Source organism: Pleurodeles waltl, chromosome 8, assembly GCF_031143425.1.
Source record: "Pleurodeles waltl isolate 20211129_DDA chromosome 8, aPleWal1.hap1.20221129, whole genome shotgun sequence".
Lineage (NCBI taxonomy): Eukaryota > Metazoa > Chordata > Amphibia > Caudata > Salamandridae > Pleurodeles > Pleurodeles waltl.
In genome coordinates this window covers 1,208,457,689-1,208,478,937 of record NC_090447.1, presented here as the reverse complement: position 1 = coordinate 1,208,478,937, position 21,249 = coordinate 1,208,457,689, and positions in this window count along the sequence as shown.

The following is a 21,249-nucleotide window of genomic DNA, read 5'->3' as shown; positions in this document are numbered from 1 at the left end:
TGTTTTGGAATGGGTCTTTTGGTATTTTACAGTGCTTAGTGTCCCTTTTTCCTTTTAGTTGTGTCTCTATGGGTTTCTAGGTGCAATGCCTTTAAAGTGCCTTAGTCTAAACATAAAAATTGCTTTAGGGTGCTCAAATTGGGAGGGTGTCGGAGATCTTTCCCCCTTTATTCCCTCTTTCCTTCCCCTCTTCTTCTCCCCCATACAGCTCTCCCTCACTCGCTCTCTTTCGCTCTCTCTCTCTCTCGTTTTCTCTCAGGTATGTGATCCCACGCACCTGGGTTCGCCACGCTTCTCCAGAAGCGTGGCAGGCATTAGCGTTTCGTCCTCCCGGCTGCCTGCTTCTGCGGGACCTGTCAGATGCCTCCAGCTGGGTTCCATGAGTCGCATTAGGGAGTTGCTGTGTCCGGGTCTCGAGGCGCCACCCCTCTTCTTCTTCTTCATCTTCCGGTAGCTCGATTTCCTTCTCCTCTCGTGGTCGTCCGTTCGCTTCCTCCACACCATCGACAACCGCAAGTGCTGTCGGAGGCAGATTTGACCGGTCAGCGGCCTGCCATTCCTGTGAGTCCCACCAATCACGGGACGGGAGGCGGGTCGGGCAACGGTCCCCAGAGGCAGAGTCAGCACAGGTCCTGGAAGTGTGCGGGTGATCGCAAGTCAACCCGTCACACTGGCAAAAGTACACGAATACAACTTTTAGTGAGCTTACTACATGGGTCCAGAATGGTACATTTAACACTTCACTTACATGTCCAGGCGGGTGGGTATTGTGGCCAATAGATGCCAACGGGTGTCATCAACGTTTTGTCACCTCCTCGGGGGGTTTCCGAACGAGTAGGTCAGACCCTCGCTATATATCACCAGAACATGCTGAAATAATTATGACATATAGGGGGTCATTCCGACCCTGGCGGTCATAGACTGCCAGGGCCGGGGACCGCGGATGCACCGCCAACAGGCTGGCGGTGCATCCAGGCCAATTCTGACCACAGCTGTAAAGCTGCGGTCAGAAAAGGGAAACCGGCGGTTTCCTGCCGGTTTTCCCCTGGCCTGAGGAATCCTCCATGGCGGCGCTGCAAGCAGCGCCGCCATGGGGATTCCGACCCCCTTTCCGCCAGCCAACCTTGCTGGCGGGAACGGGTGTCGTGGGGCCCCTGGGGGCCAATGGCATGGGCACTGCAGGGGCCCCCTAACAGGGCCCCACAAAGATTTTCAGTGTCTGCATAGCAAACACTGAAAATCGCGATGGGTGCAACTGCACCCGTCGCACCCCTTCCACTCCGCCGGCTCCATTCGGAGCCGGCATCCTCGTGGAAGGGGGTTTCCCGCTGGGCGGGCGGGCGTCCTTTTGGCGGTCGCCCGCCCGCCCAGCGGGAAACTCAGAATTACCGCGGCGGTCATTTGACCGCACAGCGGTATTCTGCCAGGGGAACTTTGGCGGGTGGCCTCTGCTGCCCGCCAAAGTTAGAATGACCCCCATAGTGTGGGAAAATTGTGCCAGCAATGGCTAAAATCATCCTCGCTAGATGCAGTTAAGACACATCTCACTCTCCTGCCTAATGACACTGACTTACAAGATTTTTTGTCAGGCCCGAAGACACCACGTAGGAAGTGTTTCTTGTATGAAGTATACAATGAAATATGGAAACTTTACCAACAAGAGGCTGCAGCCCATTAAGGCAGATAGATCAGGAAAATCTGAAAAAAGCATTCGCTGTTGTGGATAATGGAATTCACACCTTGTCCGACCAAATATGTACAATTAACAACATTGTTTCTTCTGCTATAGACATTATGTGATCTGATATGTCTTCTTTATATCATGGACAGAGTCAGACCATGTCCATTATGCAGTTGGGTTGGACGCTTTCGACATTGAAGGCGGGTCGCGTTCCGTGGCAGCACATCAGTGCCAGGGAAATATTTTTTTCCTTTAATTTGATGCGACAACAACAACTAATGGCTAAGAAGGAGGTGACTTATGTCATGCTCAACATAGAAAAGTTAGAAAGATTGCCTTTTACCGTGGCCAAGATTCCCTCAGCAGAGTGGTTGATACACAGGGTTATTAATCTGCCTATTTCTACCTTACAATTCACTTCTTGTTTGAAATATGTTCTGGTAGGCAGATATTAAAAGCTGGGAGATAGTTACATCCATGAGGTGTGGTAGCTTCCCTTCTTGGACAAATGCCTCAATGGCATGAAGGAGGTCTTTCTTAGTGGCAGTGAATGTAAGACTTCCGTCAGCCATTCAATGATTTCTAAGCAGCTGTCCTTGCATGGGGGGTGTTATGCCTTGGTTGCAAACTTGGCTTGCTATCTGAAGGGAGTTCCAGTCCCCTTGATTATACACACGTTCCAGGTGGTTTCAAACGGCAGCTACCCCATCCTCAATAGTGAAGACTGTTGTGGCATGCGGGATGGAATAGTTTTGTTGTTTCGGTCACTAAGGTCGTTACTTGCTGCCGGAGGTGTTGTTTCCCCCCACTAAAATTAGGGAGGTAGCAGATATTTGGCCTCACATTGCTACTTCCAAGGTGAATTTTGACAAGTTAAGCAGACTGAAGGCTTTGTTGTTTCAGAAGCATGTGGCCCTTACATCTGCACGCGAGACCTACGCACTTCAGGTGGCAAGGTCATCGGCGGAAATACAGACCCTGTTAAACACAAACTTTCAGAGCCACTTTGGTTAACTCTTGGGACGTATATTTAATGCTTCCACCATGGCTGGATTAGCACATTTTTTCAAAGCTATTGGTATTGATTTCATTCACACCTTCTCTTCCATATTCGGTTTGATACCTTCGGCTATTCATTCAATTTTCGGAAGCATTTTGGGGGGATTTCCGATAACTTTGGCTTTATTAGCCGGCATTTTGCTGTTGCTGTTGTTTTTCCGCAATGGCTGTCCCGCCGCAACAAGGATGAATGTGGGCGCTCCCATCAGCACAGCTGTGTCGTGAACGCATGATACAGTACTTTGGAGCGAAACTCCTGGAACATTTGGAGTGTAACTGGTGTCTGTCATTCAGACCGGTTTTGGATTGTGTGCAGCACGTGTTTCGGTGCCATTGGTGCTCTTTTGAACATGCACTGGACGTTTGTCTCTCACAGCAATGCCCCCCAGTGATTGATGCTGATCTGTAGATGTTCTCGATGAGGGCTCATTACCAGACATGCACGCTGCGGCTCTGTTTGCTTAGAGAGGCTGATTACGAGATACCCTTCCTGGAGGAAGTTAATATTAACTCGTTCATAGGCACTGCACAGGATGCCGCCTTGGTTGACACTGGGGCTTTGGAACACACCTGCTCCTTGATAGTCTTTGGCGTGGATTTTCTGGTTTTGTCATTTGCCGAAGTGAAGAATCTCCTGCTTTCCATGACCGATGCTTGATTTGTACTTATTCTAAATTGACTTTATCCTTTGGATTCGGCATTTGGCCGCATGCTTATTTTTTATTTATTTTTTTTAATTGACAATTACTATGCTTGTGTGTCCTCTTAACTTGTTGAAATTGAATAGGGTTTTACTTATATTTTAGCTTAGGGCATTTTAGCTTTGGCTTAAGCCACTTTCTACCGACAAGGGGAGGGTGTAGTGTAGCCATTTTTAGTACCGCTTGATGCATGTTAGGTTAACATATTAGGCCTCTGTGCACTTTGCCCTAGATACATTTTATTCAACCTCGCACTGTTATTTTACAATAACCAGTTTTACGGTCTTGTTTTTATTTCCTTCTATCACACTGTTTAGCTTAGTTCAGCACTGTGTTCTCAAACAATGCATTCTTGCTCACCCTGTACTTCAGTCAAGGCTACAGTCTGGTACATTGCCGGTAAACGTGGTAGAAGTTTAGTCTCCAGTGTTCGTAGAAAAAGCGCATCCTTACGTAGGGACATTTTCTTAGAACATCTGCGTGTTAGTTATAAAAACACCTTCTAGTCCTAGTACACATCAGAGGGAGATTCCGACCAGGAACCTACAGCTAGATGCTGAGTGCCCTGTTGCAGATGCTGATGCAGAATACAGGCTGTTGGTCAGGTATGAAGGTTGATGTCCTCCCGGGGGAACCTGAAAGGCAGGCTTAGAGCTTTACATGCTGTGCTCAGAACCTAACTTTGAGAGAACCTAATCTAGTTGCACTATGATAACCTTATTCTTGTGCTTCACTCTCATCGTTACTATTTTAATCCTACTGTGTTGTATAGTTCTGGTTATTGCAGCTCACGCTTTTCTATCTAAAATGCAGTCATTTTATTAAACCAATCTTTAAAACTTAAACTGCCTTTGTCATTTATGTATGAGACCTCACTGTGTATGAGAGAACCGGTTGTGACCTGAGTGACCACGACTTCCCAGGGAAGTACTAAGATGTCATGCGCTCGGCTGCCCAATTGTCTCTTCCCTTTTGGAGAGATGAGGCACTGTTAGTTAGCCAGAGCAAAGCCCGGATTTAGAGTGACAAGGGTCCTTCACTGTGGGTCAGACTTAGTCCCCCACACTGTGAACGATCTTGCCGCTCAAAATCCAGTAGACTCATTAGAATAATGAGAGCCTACGCGACTTGAGAGACTGTGGCTTTGCACTCCCCAGGACCGCTCAGTGGGCAAACCACCCACTTGAGAGACTTGAGAGACTGTGGTTTTGCACTCCCCAGGACCAAAGCTATGGGCATGGAGCCCCCTCATGGAGCAGTGGCGTTGTCCGTTCATCCGGCTGAGGTGCCCCCCCTCCCGCTCCCCCTGAGGTGCATGATTATATTCGATCTGATGCCCCAGCAGTGTTCTCTCTGTTTTGAGTCAGGTATCATGTGTGGTCTTCGCCCATGCATTTTGGGACCACTGGTCCACGGACAATGATTGTTACATTATCCGGATTTGTGTAGTAGCTGTACATATTTGTATATACTGATGATGTAAAGTTATCTTTGCCTATCTGATTTTTCGATGATTACACTTGTTACAATCATTTCATTTTGTCATTCCGTTCTTCCAGGGGGTGACAGGGTGTAAATGTAATGTTGTTGCATGTATTTGTGTGCATGTTGTTGTGGGTGAGGGTGGGGGTGCTGTGTGTTGCGTGTGTGTGTGTCACTCTCTCATTCCTCCCCCCCTCACCTGTGTTCTAGGTGCAGTACTCCCCGTGGTCGTCGCCGGCGTCTTTGCCGCTCCTGGTAGAAGAGGAGGTAAACCAACATGGGCAGGACCTGTAATTCGGGCTCCATGGCATTCTGGTTCCTCGTTGGGTGTCGAGAGGTGAGTGGTTTCCGTTCCAAGTACTGTTTCCGCCGTGCTTTCGATGGCGTTGGTACCGCCTCGGAAAAGGTGGCAGATAGGCCTGTTGTAATACAGTGGCTGGTACATTGTGTTCCGCCTGTCTGTTGGCGGTTACCGCTGCGATGTTTGTTTCTTCCGCCGTGGCGGTCGGAGTGTTAAAGTGGCTGTCTATGTTGGCGGTTTCCGCCATGGTCGTGATTCAATTTTTTTTACCCCCGGCCTGTTGGCGGTATTACCGCCACTTTAACACCGACCGCCAGGATTGTAATGAGAGCCTTTATATCACTTTTACAGTGATATCCCAATATAGCATGTAGAGCTCCCCATTTCCATCCCCCTGCCTTTTGGACCCTCCTTCCTTTTCATCGTGACAAACTGTTACCGCCTGACCAAAGCAGGTGGTAGGGAATAAATACCGTGCAGGATTCTGCACAGTAGTTCCATGTTCACACAGTTATTCCCCAGTCTGAGGGGTTACCTTGTAACTGCACAGTGCTGGTGAGGTGTTACTGAACAGTAATGGTAATTACATCCACTCAGTATTCACCCCGCCAGTACCCCACAAATCATAGTTGGGAGCGTTATATTTAGTGGATGTTTTTGCCCTGGTCACGGTGGCTACACCCTGACCATTTCCAGCATCCCTTTAATATGTTTTCAATTATTTTAAACTGCTTTTTCTGCATTATATCACTGCCTGGCTGATTCTGTCGCTCGTTCCCAGGCAGGGTCAGGCTAGCTGCCTAACCCTGCCTGGGAACGAGAGACAGAAACCGACAGTACCTACAGGCCAATCCTTCGCAACAGTGCACACATGACTTGTTTAGGCAGTGTTAACATCATCCTACAGGGCTTATCTTCCTACAGTCCACAATTCACATTAAAAAGAGAGAGTAAACTAGAGGTGGTGCATAGCATAGTTGAGAAAAAGGCTGGTTAAGCGGTACGTGCCATAGCTCTGTGTGTTATGCACCATGTTTTTGTATTCACTCCACCTTTATTTTTCATGCTTCTCAGATTGGAAGTTTGTCCCCTATGTCTAAGTGTGTTTACTAGGCAGATGACACCAGTGCCTGCATTTGCCATAAATCAACTAGATGAGCAGTTGAATGTGCAAATTGTTAAAGCAGCTGTCAGCTGTACAATTTAAGCTAAAGAATTGGAGTGATTTGTCTTCAATTGTGAATGTACTTCATTTAGCAAAGTTGCAGCATAGTAAAATATATTGGCCATGCTTACATGACAGTTCTGTCAGAGGTAAGGCTTTCAGCAGTAAGTCACAGTTTTCAAACACAGAGCGTGAGGCAAACACAAGGAAAGTAAGGCATGCAAACTGCTGGGGGAGGACAGGGGCACTGTAGTTTGTGGCAATCCCAACAGTAGTCTCATCATCACCAGACTTGAGTCCAATAAAGGGCATGGCTACTAAGTGTACAGCAGGTTCAGTGGCACCCAATCCAGAGGTCATAAATGCCCTTTCCACCTCAATTATGCACGGAACCTGTGTATATATTTGTGTGTGTGTGTGTCTATATATTTATATATATATATAGTTATATATATATATATATATATATATATTCACTGAAACAAAACAAAGGCTACAGGGATATTATATTTAGGCTCACATTTTAAACTTTCAAAACCTTAGAAATTCACCAATAGTTAGAGTTCTCTCAAGTAACTATAACCTATGCCTTAAGGTAACTGTAACTCGCACCTTCACCATGCAATGGTAATTATCCACAAAGTACCCATAAAATATGGCACTTATGAAATTTTTGATAATATCATATTTGCAGTAAAGGTTTTGACAAAACTGTGCATGGCAAGGGCGCAATTGAAATGCATGCAGGAGGCATAGATGAAACTTCGGATTTTGACAGTGGGACCTGCTTTAAAGGTCCTGTTGTCAAAACCCAAAGTGTTTGCTGTGGATTGGCTGCAGCTACAAAGCTGCAGCCAAGCCACAGCAAACAGCTATGTCCCGGGGATGGGCACCCTTGGAAATGCCAAGAGCTGGCCCTGGGTGGATGGCAGTCCCCAGGGCCATCGGTGGCTCCACGAGGAGAGAGTCCTCCCCCACTTATGTAAAAATATCTTTGCCACAGAGGGTGGGGGGCTGCGGCCTCTTGTTTGCACGTTTGCCCCAGGGAGGTGGTGGTCCCTGAGGCTTATTAAAGCCCAAGGAGGGGGTCCTCATGTGCCCCCCTCCTCTATGATGCCGCAGGGTCCTAGCCCACCCAGGGGCAAATAAAGAAAAGCACGGGAGACTGTGTTTTTTTTATTTATCTCGGAACAAATATGCAGATCCATCTGGAGATTTTTTGGATGTTTTAAAAATAAAATGCTTTATAGCCCTGGCGGGGTCCCTCCAGGATCCCAGTACCAGGGCTAAGGGGTTAGGGTGACACTACCCTTGCCCCTTTTCTTAAGATGGCCGCCAACACTTCCTTGCTGAAGTGTTTGCAGCCAATCAGATATCAGCACAGGGAAAGATGGCTTCGCGGAGGATCCGCGTCCCTATACATCTATATTTTTTGGCCTTACATTTCTGAAAAACTACTAAACAAATTCACACCAAATTACAAAAAGCATGATCTGCAGAACCGAATCTGGCTTTGTGTCAAATTTGTTGTAATTCTGTTCTGTGGTTCGGGCTGTAGGCGTGTCTAAAGGACCTATGAAAAAAATAAGTGGGGAAAATGCATTTTGGGACCTCCCTCCTTTTTCTTGGCCCCTGCTTGACAGATCACCCCAAAATGTTCAAGATAGAAGTTAAACTTAGCAAAGCATAAGTTTTGAAAATTTCATGACAATTCATTAAACAGCGCCAAATCTATTAGCAAAACAAAAAACACTCTTTCTATAGAAACCAGGTCCTAACTTTAACCACCGAGAGGCAACCGCAACTAGGCAATATATACATATATTCAGACAAAGAAGAGCATACTTATATGTAATCATAATTAAAATGTATTGCTGCTAACTTGTTAACAGTTGTCTAATTTGTATGCCCCACCACTTTCAAATTTCACAAGCCGCCATTGGTTATGTTTAACTTGCAGTGTGCACAACAACTATACACTTTTTGTCCCCTTTTTCAGGGGCCATACCTAAGATAGCCATAGAGAGCTCATGGAAAACACTCCAGAGCATAAAATCCAGACTAATTTATGCACACAACTCATGTGTACACAAAGAAATAAAAGGTGCAGGGATATTGGTCCAATTTAGCAAATGGCAAACAGATCTGTAACCCACTTGAGTATGCAATCCTAAAACCCAGTCAGAACCCTCCCCCTATAATTCACTCTACAGTTAGGCTTGATGGAATACTGATTATGAGAGGAGCAAAGAAGTACTAGAATGTGGAAGCTCCTTGTGAGCTCCAAAGTGGGGTTTTGGGTCTGGAGCCCAGTTTAACTTAACTGTGATACTTTTGGATTTTAGAATGATAGAAACATAATATTCAGAGTTTCACTTAGTACAGTAGGCAATATGTGGTCATGTGTGACTTGCCGGACTGTTGTCAAATTTATGGTATAAAAAGCTTATTTGGCAGGTGTAGTTAGACAGCAAAAGTGTGGATGACCGGAGAAATTAAATATAGACCAATGAAGTAGAGACAATATCTTTTGTGTCCTATAAAAATCTTTGTGTAGAGATGGCTAGGGTAATGTTCATCACCATATTTTTTGTAGATTTTCTTGGTCTGGGAAGAATTGCAATACATTTAATTGAGGACGGTACACAAATGTGCATGAAACAGCTGGTGGCTGTCCAATATTGGTTCCTGCAACATATGTTTTAAGGAAAACTAATATTTTACAATTATATTGTAACTTTCAACCAACATACCGAAAGAAGATGGAACCTCTGTATAGTTACTGATAAGATGTGGTGTAGGACCATTTGCTTTCTCTCAGGCCCTATGACTACATCTCAATGCACTAACAACATGCTATTATCCGTCCATTTGGATAACATTTGTATATGTATATTGGCCTCCTTCGAATCAGTACTTCAGAAAAATGTTTCCAACAAATAATCTGGATTACAACGATTGCGAAAGTCAGTCACATTTCGCTTAACTTTGCTAGCGGAACTGCAGAGAGTAGTTAACTCCAACTGAACCACCTTAGTGCTAAAGAGAAAAAGAAGCATCACACAAACACTAAATCAACCTTTAACCCTTTGGGTGCCCTGGATGTAATGGTTATGTCCTCGGCAGCACCGCTCTGGTGCTGAGGACGTAACCATTATGTCAAGCACCAGGCCACGGGGAGCGCTAGCCCTCCCCCTGTGGGCTGCCTACCCACCTCCCCTGGGCAGGGATGGAAGGGGAATCGCTTCCCCTTCCACCCTGACCCCCCCAGTGATGTCTGATGACATCAGCGTGCAGTCACGCACTGACCTCATCAGAGGTCGCCTTCATTGCACTGGAAACGTAGCTTCCAGCGCAGTATGAGGAGAAACTGATTAGTTTCTCCTCAGTATAGGGGTAGGGGTGGTCAGGGAGGCAAGAAAAGGAAAGGAAAGGCTTTTCCTTTCCTTTTTATCTCTCTCCAAGCAGTCTTGCAGCCCAATAGCATGGTGATTGGGTTGCAGGAATGCCCACTAGACACCATATTTTTTTTTTTTTCAACATAAGGGGAGCAGACCCTTGGGCAAGGGTCACTCCTCATGGGGGGCAATTATGTTTTAGGCCTTTTCTGCCCCCTTTGGGAGCAGATCGACCTATATCAATTAACCCTAGACCCAAGGGATTATTTACTTTTTTCTTTTTACTGGAGAGGAGCAAACCCTTAGGCAAGGGTTGCTTCCCTGGGGGACAATTTATATTAGGCCTTTTATGCCCACTTTGGTCGCAGGTTGGCCTATTGTAAGTAGGCGATCTGCCCCCAATGTATGCAGAAACCACTAGGTACGAGGGATTATTATTATTTTTTTTATTATTTTTTTTACAGATTGGGAGTGACCCCTTTGGCAAAGGTCACTCCCCTGGGGGGAATTTTATTTTAGCCCATTTCTGCCCACCTTAGGGGCAGATCGGCCTATTTTTTTTAGTCTAATCCACCCCTAAGGGGGACAGAAACCACTAGACACTAGGGATTTTTTCCCCAATTTCACGCAAGGGGAGCAACCCCTTAGGCAAGGGTCTCTCCCCTCGGGAGACAATTGTTTTAGGTAATTTCTGCCCCTTTGGGGGCAGATCGGCCTATTTTAACTAGACTGATTTGTCCCCAAGGTAGCAGAAACCATGAAGCACCAGGGATTTGTATTTTTCATTTTTAGAGATGGGGAACAACCCCTTAGGCAAGGGTCGCCCCCCCCGGGGGGCACATTTATTTTAGACCATTTCTTCCCCCCTTGGGCAGATTGGCCTATTTCTATCATCCTGATCTGCCCCCTGGGGGACAGAAACCACTTAGGCACCAGGGATGAGTGTGTGTGTTTTGTTTGGGGGGCAGCCCCTTGGGCAAGGGTTGCTCTCCATGGGGGCACATTACTAATGGCCATTTCTGCCTCCCTTGGGGGCAGATCAGCTTAATATTGTAAGGCCCACCTGCTCCCAAAGGGTGCCAGAAGCCCACCAGATTACAGGGAAGAATTATTCTCAAACAAAGAGGCTGGGGGTATGGCCATATTGTAGGAAAGTACCATCTTTCTTGTATGATACCCCCATTTTTACCATTATGTCAGTATGTTTTTGCCTGTCTCACTGGGATCCTGCTGGTCAGGACTCCAGTGCTCATAGTTTATGGCCTAATGTGTGTATGTGCATAGGCTAGTGACTTCATTTACCAATTCAATTGGCATATTGAACCCCCCTTATAAGTCCCAAGTATATGGTACCTAGGTACCCAGGGCATTGGAGTTCCAGGAGATACTTATGGGCTGCAGCATTTCTTTTGCCACCCATAAGGAGCTCAGACAAACCCTTTCACATGACTGCCACTGCAGCCTGAGTGAAATAGTGCACACACAGCCATTTGCACTGCACTTAAGTAACTTATAAGTCACCTAAATGTTTAACCTTCATTTAATGAAGGCAAGGTGCAAAGTTACTATGTGTGAGGGCACCCTTACACTAGCAAAGGTGCCCCCACATAGTTCAGGGCCAATTCCCGGGACTTTGTGAGTGTGAGGACTCCATTACACGAATGCACTACATATAGGTCAATACCTATATGTAGCTTCACAATGGTAACTCTGAATATGGCCATGTAAGGTGTCTAAGATCATGGAATTGTCCCCGCATTCCAAATCTGATATTGGGGAGCCATTTCCATGTATCCTGGGGTCTCCACAATGGCCCCCCAGTGCTGCCAAACCAGCTCTCTGAGGCTTGCAATGCAGCTACAGCTGTTGCCACCTCACAGACAGGGTTCTGCCCTCCTGGGGTCTGAGCAGCTCAGTCCCAGGAAGGCAGAACAAAGCATTTCCTTTGGGAGCAGGGTGTTACACTCTCTCCGTTTGGAAATAGGTGTTACAGGCTGGGGAGGGGTAGCCTCCCCAGCCTCTGGAAATGCTTTGGAGGGCACAGATAGTGCCCTCCTTGCACAAGTCAGTCTACACCAATTCAGGGACCCCCAGTCACTGCTCTGGTGCAAAACTCGACAAAGGAAAGGGGAGTGACCACTCCGCTGTCTATCACCACCCCAGGGGTGGTGCCCAGAGCTCCTCCATTGTGTCCCAGACTTCAGCCATCTTGTTTTCCAAAGTGTGGGGACACTCTGGAGGCCTCTGAGTGGCCAGTGCCAGCAGGTGATGTCAGAGACCACTCCTGATAGGTACACACCCGATAAGGTAGCCAATCCCCCTCTCAGGGCTATTTAGGGTCTCTCCTGTGGGTTCTCTTCAGATTCTACTGCAAGTTTCCAGCAGGAATCCTCTGCAACTACTACTTCATCCTCCGATCAACCTCACACTGCTCCAGGAACCACTGCAACAGCAACAAAGTATCCAGAAGGGCTAATTTTCCTCTGCAACTTCAGCTCCAGCCACAACTGCAACAGTTTCCATGGTGTGTACACTCTGGGGACTCCCTTTCTTCACCCTGCACCAGAAGGACCAAAGAACTCTCCTGTGGAGTGACAGAGTCACTCCCCTGCTCAAGCAGGCACCTTCAAAGTGGACAACCGGTTCTCTTGGACTCCTTTCCTGGTGACGAGCATGCTCCTTGGAACACAGAGGGTGGACCCCATCGACACAGACTATCCTGAGGTCCTGCTGTCCCAATTTGGAGGAGGTGAGACCTTGACTTCCCTGAGAACAACAATACCCCTGTGCACCGCATCTTCTTCACCTCCTGAGGCCTCTGTGCACTATTTGCACAATTCCATCTTCTTTTGCACCCTCTTCTAGGTTGGCAGGGGCTCCTTCCTGGAACTTCTTTTGACTTCTGGACTTGGTCTCCTTCCTTTGCAGGTCTTCAGGTCCAGGAATCCACCATTTGTTGTTTGCAATCTTGCTTGGTTCTTGCAATAACTCTAATCATGACTTGTAGTGTGTCCTAAGGAAACTTGCAGTACTTTACTCCTGCTTTTCTGGGCTCTGGGGTGGGGTATTTTACTTACCTTTGCTGTATTCTTACTCTCCCAGTGATTCTCTATACACTACACTTGACTAGGGGGGAATTCGTGATTCACATTCCACTTTCTTAGTATATGGTTTAAGTTGCCCCTAGACCTGTTTTCTCCCATTGCATTCTGTAGCATTTCCTATTGTTTGCACTATCCTATGTCTAATTACTTACCTTATTTGGGTGTCTAGTGTATATATTGTGTTTAATACCTACCTCCAGAATGAGTATTGCCTCTAAGATATTTTTGGCCTTGTGTCACCCAAATAAACTACCTTTATTTTTGGTAATACTGAGTATTGTCTTTACTTGTGTATAAGTACTGTGTAACTATAAGTGGTATTGCAGGAGCTTTGCATGTCTCCTAGTTCAGCCTAAGCTGCTCTGCTATAGCTACCTCTATCAGCCTAAGCTGCTAGAACACTACTACATTTCACTAATAAGGAATAACTGCACCTGGTGTAAGGTGTAAGTACCCAAGGTACCCACTACAAACCAGGCCAGCCTCCTACACATATCTCCACCCCAAATAAATGGGGACAAAGTTGTTCTGCCTACCGGTGGCCGGATGGGGCAATTACCCCCGATCCAATCCCTGGGGTGGCAGAAAGCCTACTAGATGTCAGGGTATTAAAAAAAAATAGTGGGGAGGTGGCTATAAACCAGGGGGTAACAGTCTTTCAGCTCTCTTTCACACACTAAAAGATCTTATCCCAATGGCAAGCAAGAGGACATTAGATTATTTTGGCTTTTGGTTTTACATTTGGGCCATGGGAGCTTGTCTAACTCTCAAAAGTGTCCCACTTGGAATGGCGAGGGCTGCACTTTTTGGACTTTGGGACCCTGCCATGTAGAAAAATCCACAAGACCTAGAGACATCTGAAAACTAAACATCTGGGTGAGTCCAGGGTGGTGTGCTTCACATGCACCCCACACCATTTTCTTACCCACAATGCCTTGCAAACCTCCAACTTTGCTTGAAATCACACATTTTACCCACATTTTTATGATGGAACCTTCTGGAATCTGCAGGAATCCACAAAATTCCTACCACCCAGCATTGTTGCATCTATACCAAAAAAAATTCTACCAACTTGTCAGCCTAAAATGTTTTTTTTCAAACTGCCCTTTTGGACCTGCTTTGGTCCCCCCTCAATTTCAACACATTTTTTACTCTTCACTATCATAGGCACTTGTCCCACCTACAAAAGTAAGGTGTCATTTTTATCGGGAGACTGAGGGGAACGTTGGGTGGTAGGAAATTTGTGTCTTTGCAGTGATCCCACACAGAAGTGTCGGAAAAATTTGATTTTTTAGCTAAATTTGAGGTTAGCTGAGGATTATGGGTAAGAAAACACTGGGGGATCCACACAAGTCACACCTCTCTGGACTCCCTCCGATGTCTAGTTTTCAGAAAAGTCTGAGTTTGGTAGGTTTTCCTAGATGACTGCTGAGCCCAGGACCCAGGACCAAAAACGCAGCTGTCCCTATCCCCACAAAAACAGGTAGTTTTGTATTTGATAATTTTGATATGTCCATGTAGTGTTTTGGGGCATTTCCTGTCACGGGCACTAGCCCTACCCACACAAGTGAGGTACCATTTTTATCAGGAGACCTGGAGGAACTCTGGGTAGAAGGAAGTGTGTGGCTCCCCTCAGATTCCAGAACTTTGCAGCACCAAAATGTGAGGAAGAAGTGTTTTTTTTGCCACATATTGAGGTTTGCAAAGCATTCTGGGTAACAGAATCTGGTAAGAGCCCCAACAAGTCACCCCATCCTGAATTTCCAGTAGGTGTCTAGTTTAAAAAAAATGCACAGGTTTGGTAGGTTTCCCCAGGTGCCGGCTGAGCTAGAAGCCAAAATTTACAGTTAGGCACTTTAAAAAAAACAGGTCAGATTTCAAAGTAAAAATGTCATGTGCCCATCTTACATTTCCTGTCGCGGGCATTAGGCCTACCCACACAAATGAGGTACCATTTTATCGGGAGACTTGGGGGAATACAGAATAGCAGAACAAGTGTTATTGCTCCTTGTCTTGCTCTACATTTTTTCCTTCCAAATGTAAGACAGTGTGTGAAAAAAGACGTCTATTTGAGAAATGCCCTGTAATTCACATGCTAGTATGGGGACCCTGGAATTCACAGATGTGCCAATAACCACTACTTCTCAACACTTTATCTTGTGCCCATTTAGGAAATACAAAGGTTTCCTTGATACCTATTTTCACTCTTTATTTCACCAAATGAATTGCTGTATACCCAGTGTACCATGAAAATCCATTGCATGGTGCAGCTCCTTTTTTGGCTCTGGATACCTAGGGTTCTTGATGAACCTACAAGCCATATATTTCTCCACAACAGAAGAGCCCAGCAGATGTAACAGTATATTGCTTTAAAAAATCTGCTATAGCTAGAAAAAGTTATAGAAGAAAACAAGGACAGAAATGGCTCTTTTTTACCTCAATTTCAGTATATTTTTTTAATTTGGCTGTTACTTTCTGGAGGAAAATCTTGAAGGATCTACACAAATGACCCCTTGCTGAATTCAGAATGTTGTCTACTTTTCAGAAATATTTAGCTGTTGGAAATCCAGCATTGGTGTCACACCCATTTCTGGCACTAACTGAAAATGGGGCATGTCCCAAATATGTGCTGAAAAATGTTTTTTTTTATTTTTTTTTATTCAAGTCTGCCTGTTCCTGAAAGCTGGGATGATGGTGATTTTAATGCTGCAAATCCTTTGTTGATGCCATTTTCAGGGGAAAAACCCACACGCTTTCTTCTGAAGCCCTTTTTTCCCATTTTTTTTTTTTAAAACAACAAACTTTTTGCTATATTTTGGCTAATTTCTTGGACTCCTCCATGGGAACCCACAAATTCTGGGTACTTCTAGAATCCAGTGGATGTTGGGAAAAAAAGACGCAAATTTGGCATGGGTAGCTTAGGCAGCCAAACAATTAGGAGGGCCTTAGCGCAAACTGCCCCAAATAGCCAAAAGAAAGGCTTGGCACAGGAGGTGAAAAAGGCCTGGCAGCGAAGGGGTTAAAATGTAGAATATAACAATGTTCTGAACACATAACATGATACATGAATGAGATCCCACAGTGCATCACTTCAAGGGACACCTTGTGATATCTTCCTTTTATGAGTACAATCCTGTGTATCAAATCATGGATATCAATTCTTTGTTTTCACTTAATTTGTTAAACTATTTCATTTTTGCTGCGGCACGCACGAGCAAGCCATTTATACATTAAATTACTGTAATTGGCAGTTGCTTACCACACTTTGAATCTCATGTTAAGATATAGATTTTATTAGCCATGTACAGAATGTTCTGAATACAGCATTACTGACTGCTCACTTTTAGTCTTTGCCAACTTTGTATTGTTGGAAATTTCAATTACAGCAGTCCACATTTTCCTGCAAATTCCAGTGACATGAATGTAGTTAAAATGCAGTTTGACAGTTATAAGCACCCAACATAATGGACCCTTCTGGGAAAATTAACAATGCTCTGGCTAAAATGTTCAATATGTGAATGTATAAATTAGAAAGAGAAAAGTGAAAAAAAACATTGTGTGGAGACAGGATAAGTTGGCAGAAAAAAGGCTTGGAACTGCTGTAGCTAATGCAAATACCCCTCTGACATAGTTCTATGTGGGGAGGGACCATAATGTTCAAGAGTTAAAGCATCAAGTATGTCATGATGCCCAATGGTAATAATAGCACATTATACTCTATATGTGAGCTTGTTAATGCCATGCTGTGCTTTCTTGTGCAATAAAAACATGCTTTCAAGCAGAGTCAGACAATTATCTCATTGCATATGTCTGTCAAGAGTTTCAATGAAGATCAAAGAGCAGGCTGATAGTAAGGTACAGAAAGTCAATTATATAAGTCATCCTTCAAGCCCTGGTCACCCCTAAACATTTGACTGATAGTGGTGGCTCCTGATTGTGACTGTGCCCTGGGCACTGCTAAGCAGGCCCAGGGGCTGCACTCTGTTTAAAATGGCATATGCAAATAAGGCTTGTTGGACCTGGCCCTTTTGGCAGGTTCATCTCCTGACTTTTTGCCTCCTTCCTCCTATTATTTCTGACCTCTCGTCGTTGGCCCTAGGACTCTAAGCACTTTACCGCTGCTGATCAGTGCTAAAGTTCAGGTGCTCTCCCTTCTAAAGTTGATATGTTTGGCTTGTACCTACTTGGCATATTTAAGCTACCTGTAAGTTCCTTGTACAGTGGTATCCCTATACCCACTGCCTGTAAATTAAATGCTACTAATGGGCCAGCAGCGCTGCTTTTCTGCCACAGGGACCAGGCATCAAAATTTACTTGACAGGCCCAGAACTCCCCTTTTACCACTTGTAAGTCTCCCCTAAGGTAGGCCCTAGCTAGCCCTATGGGCAGGGTGCGATATTTGTAGAAGGCAGGACATGTGCCTAGTAGTGTGGCCTGTCCTGGTAGTGACAAACAACCTAATAGGCTTCTCACTGCTGTGAGTGCTGCTTTCTCATAGGATTGCATTGGAAATGCCCTACCTTATGTCTAGGGCAGTATTGTCTGATGTATGAGGGGTAACGTATGCATGTTTGGTATGGTTGTAATGGTAATGAGACATGCTGCTTACTGGTGTAGGTGGATATTTTATTATCATTACAGAAATGCCACTTCTAGAAAGTGAGCATTTCTCTGTGCTTATGACAGTGGTGTTTTGCAGCTTGACTCCAATCCACGTCTGGACAGAATGACAGTTTGGCTTTGTGCATACTTTTCAGACAGCCTGTACATTGGGAGGGTGAAGGTGTCACAGAGGTGCATTTGCATTTTGAATAGTCTTCCTGGGCTGAGAGAAGGGGGAGGCGGGGCACACATGCATCTGTAAATGGTGTGCCCTGGCCTCACACAAAAGGGTTGTTTATCCCCAACTGATGTTTGGAGCCTGTGCTGGAAGAGAGATGGGGGCACTCCCAAAACCAGTAGTAACTGGTTGGAACCTCCTCTCCCCTTCTTTGTTACCACACTGCAAAATTGAGTATAAGTACAGGGATTTTTCTCCACAATTGGGGAACCCTTTGGAACTGAAACATACTTGTAACTGGACACAGAATGCTGCTGGAGGGACTCATCAGGAACCACCTTGGGCTACTGCTGCTGTGCTGACCTGTGACCTGCTTGGTCACTTGGAGAACCTGCCAACTGTCTGCAACCCTTTGTGTTGGCCTACTGCTGGGCCCTGCCACCATGTGCCCCATCTTGTTGTATCCCTCAGGGGCTGGGTGCTGTGGCCCCTGACCCCTGCTCTCATCTGATAAAGTGCTAGAGGAGTGCTTCACCTTCATTATATAGCACCTGAAGAGTGCTGTTTAGTTCTCCTTAAGCGCCTTGGAAGCGCTTGTGGCTACCTTGGCTGGCACTTGAAAGCTACTGCCATGCCGAGTTCACCGCTTCAACCCAGGCGCTTTCAATTCCAATCACGTTGGAGACGTGCTTCCCCTGGTACTCATGGGGCACCACAGAAAACGAGACACTGTGCAATTGTGCTTCCAGAAGTGCTCCCGGGCTGAGGCGTGAAGCAAAGAACGCCCCGGGCAACCAACAGGCCCTTCCTTTTGGATAAAGTCACCACACTGCCCGGGCCAAGGAAGTTGGCAATGAAGGACAGGAGAGGACTTTGGTTCCCTCTGGCCTGCCCGAAGGATAGGGCTAGAATCAATAGAGAGAGCATCCTTGCCACTGGTGCTGTGCAGGCGGCGGCCCCTACAAGGTGCAGAGCCCAAGTTTGGCTTGAGGATTGGGGAGGGAAGCCTCATCGGAGGTTCCCCGGCCACCGAGCCTCTCTCCATTTGCCCTCCACCTGGCTCTGTGGATCGGGGAAGAGAGGCCTCAATGGAGGCCCCTTCATTTTTCCCTCATCGGGATTTGGGGCTTTGACCCTTTCCCTCCGGGAGGGCTAGTCGTGACCCAGGGAGGGGGGCGACAAGAATCCCAGGAGCACCCTGTTCGGGCACAAGCCTCAGGAGAGGCCCCAATATGAAAACCAGAGGGGCCACCCCCTCCCCCCAAAATTGCTAAACGGCTGCTGTTCTGCACAAGGAGCGCCACGGGCCCCCGGAGGTGCCCTCATCAACAAAAACAGGTACTCTTCTCTGTAAACATGCTTCCTGGTGTTCCTATTATGGGCTTTCTAGGACTGATATGCTAACCAGCTTTTGTTATGATGTGACATATATGTGCTGATGTTCCATTTTATGGGCATTCTATGCTGATATGTTTTTATGACTTGCCATATGCTTTCTTATGTTCCTGGTATGGGCATTTATGATATTTTTATGACAAGTGCATTTCTTTAGGAATGTGATTCCTGACTACTGCTTATGTTGCAGATTAATAAGTAACTTATGTGTTATGTGTGACTACTTCTAATTTCTGCAGAGTAACTATGGTGTAACGTTCTGTCAACTGCTTGGATAGCAGGGTATTACTGACATGTTGCATTTGATCCAAAAATGTTGTGTACAATACTGTTTATTTTTACACCCGCCAAGCCGGAACCGCCAGAAGACCGTACCGCGGTCAAAAGACCGCGGCGGTCATTCTGAGTTTCCCGCTGGGCTGGCGGGCGACCGCCAGAAGGCCGCCTGCCCGCCCAGCGGGAAACCCCCTTCCACGAGGATGCCGGCTCCAAATGGAGGCGGCGGAGTGGAAAGGGTGCGACGGGAGCAGTTGCACCCGTCGCGATTTTCAGTGTCTGCTATGCAGACACTGAAAATCTTTGTGGGGCCCTGTTAGGGGGCCCCTGCAGTGCCCATGCCATTGGCATGGGCACTGCAGGGGCCCCCAGGGGCCCCACGACAGCCGTTCCCGCCAGCCAGGTTCTGGCGGTCAAAACCACCAGAACCAGGCTGGCGGGAAGGGGGTCGGAATCCCCATGTCGGCGCTGCCTGCAGCGCCGCCATGGAGGATTCTTCAGGCCAGGGGAAAACCGGCGGAAAACCGCTGGTTTCCCTTTTCTGACCGCGGCTTTACCGCCACGGTCAGAATTGGCCTGGATGCACCGCCAGCCTGTTGGCGGTGCATCCGCGGTCCCCGGTCCTGGCGGTCTATGACCGCCAGGGTCGGAATGACCCCCTTAGTGTTGTGTTTCCTTTGTTGTGAGGATAGTGAATCACGTGTGTTGTGTGTGTTTTGAAAACGCTTTACACATTGCCTCTGGTATAGGCCTGACTGCTCATGCCAAGCTACCAAGGGGGTGAGCAGGGGATATCTTGGACATGTAACTCCCTTTCCCTGACTAGAGTGAGTGGGTTCTGCCTGGCTTAGGTGCATACCCTAGCCAACCGGAAAACTCATTTCTAACAAGAAGTAGCTATAATTGGCTATGGCAACCTACCTTTAAGTCCCTAGTATAGGGTAGAGCATGTAGGCTTAGGAAACCAAAGCCCTCATTACAACCCTGCCGGTAAATGCCGCTTACCGCTGTGCAGAAGAACGCCAACATAACGCTGCAGCCGCGGAATTCCGCTACAGCTATTACGACCCACAGCTCGGAATCCGCCATAATACAGACACCTACACAAGTCCGCCACACCAAAGGTCAGTGATAAACTGCCGATACCAAAACCTCCACTGTCACGGCAACAGCAATACGCTCACACTATCACGACCCACGAATCCACGCGGTGGTCTTTCAACCGTGGTATTCCATTGGCGGTACACACCGCCGTGCTCAAAATACACACACATTTACAAAACACAATCACATTGGACAATTCGAAATACACACACCTGACACACATACACACACCACACCCATACACCCAATCCAATATAAAACACACACCCACATCACCCACAAACCCTTACTACCACAATTCTGATACCACACCAGAGAGAGACACCACCATAAACAACAGCAGCATCCACAGACACACAACACCATCACTTACACAACATCCACACACCTCAAAAAACACACAACAACACATCCACTCACACATCACAACACACACCACCTCACACATCACCCACACCACATCATGGCACCTCAACGACACCCCAGGTTCCCTGAGGAGGAGCTCAGGATCACGGTGGAGGAAATCATCCTGGTAGAGCCCCAGCTATTCGGAGCACAGGCGCAGCACACCTCCATTGCAAGGAAGATGGAGCTATGATGCCGAATCGTTGACAGGGTCAACGCAGTGGGACAGCACCCCAGAACACGGGATGACATCAGGAAGAGGTGGAACGACCTATGGGGGAAGGTGCGTTCCGTGGTCTCCAGACACCAGATTGCAGTACAGAGGACTGGCGGTGAACCCCCACCTCCTCCCCCACAACCAACAACATGGGAGGAGCAGGTCTTGGCAATACTGCATC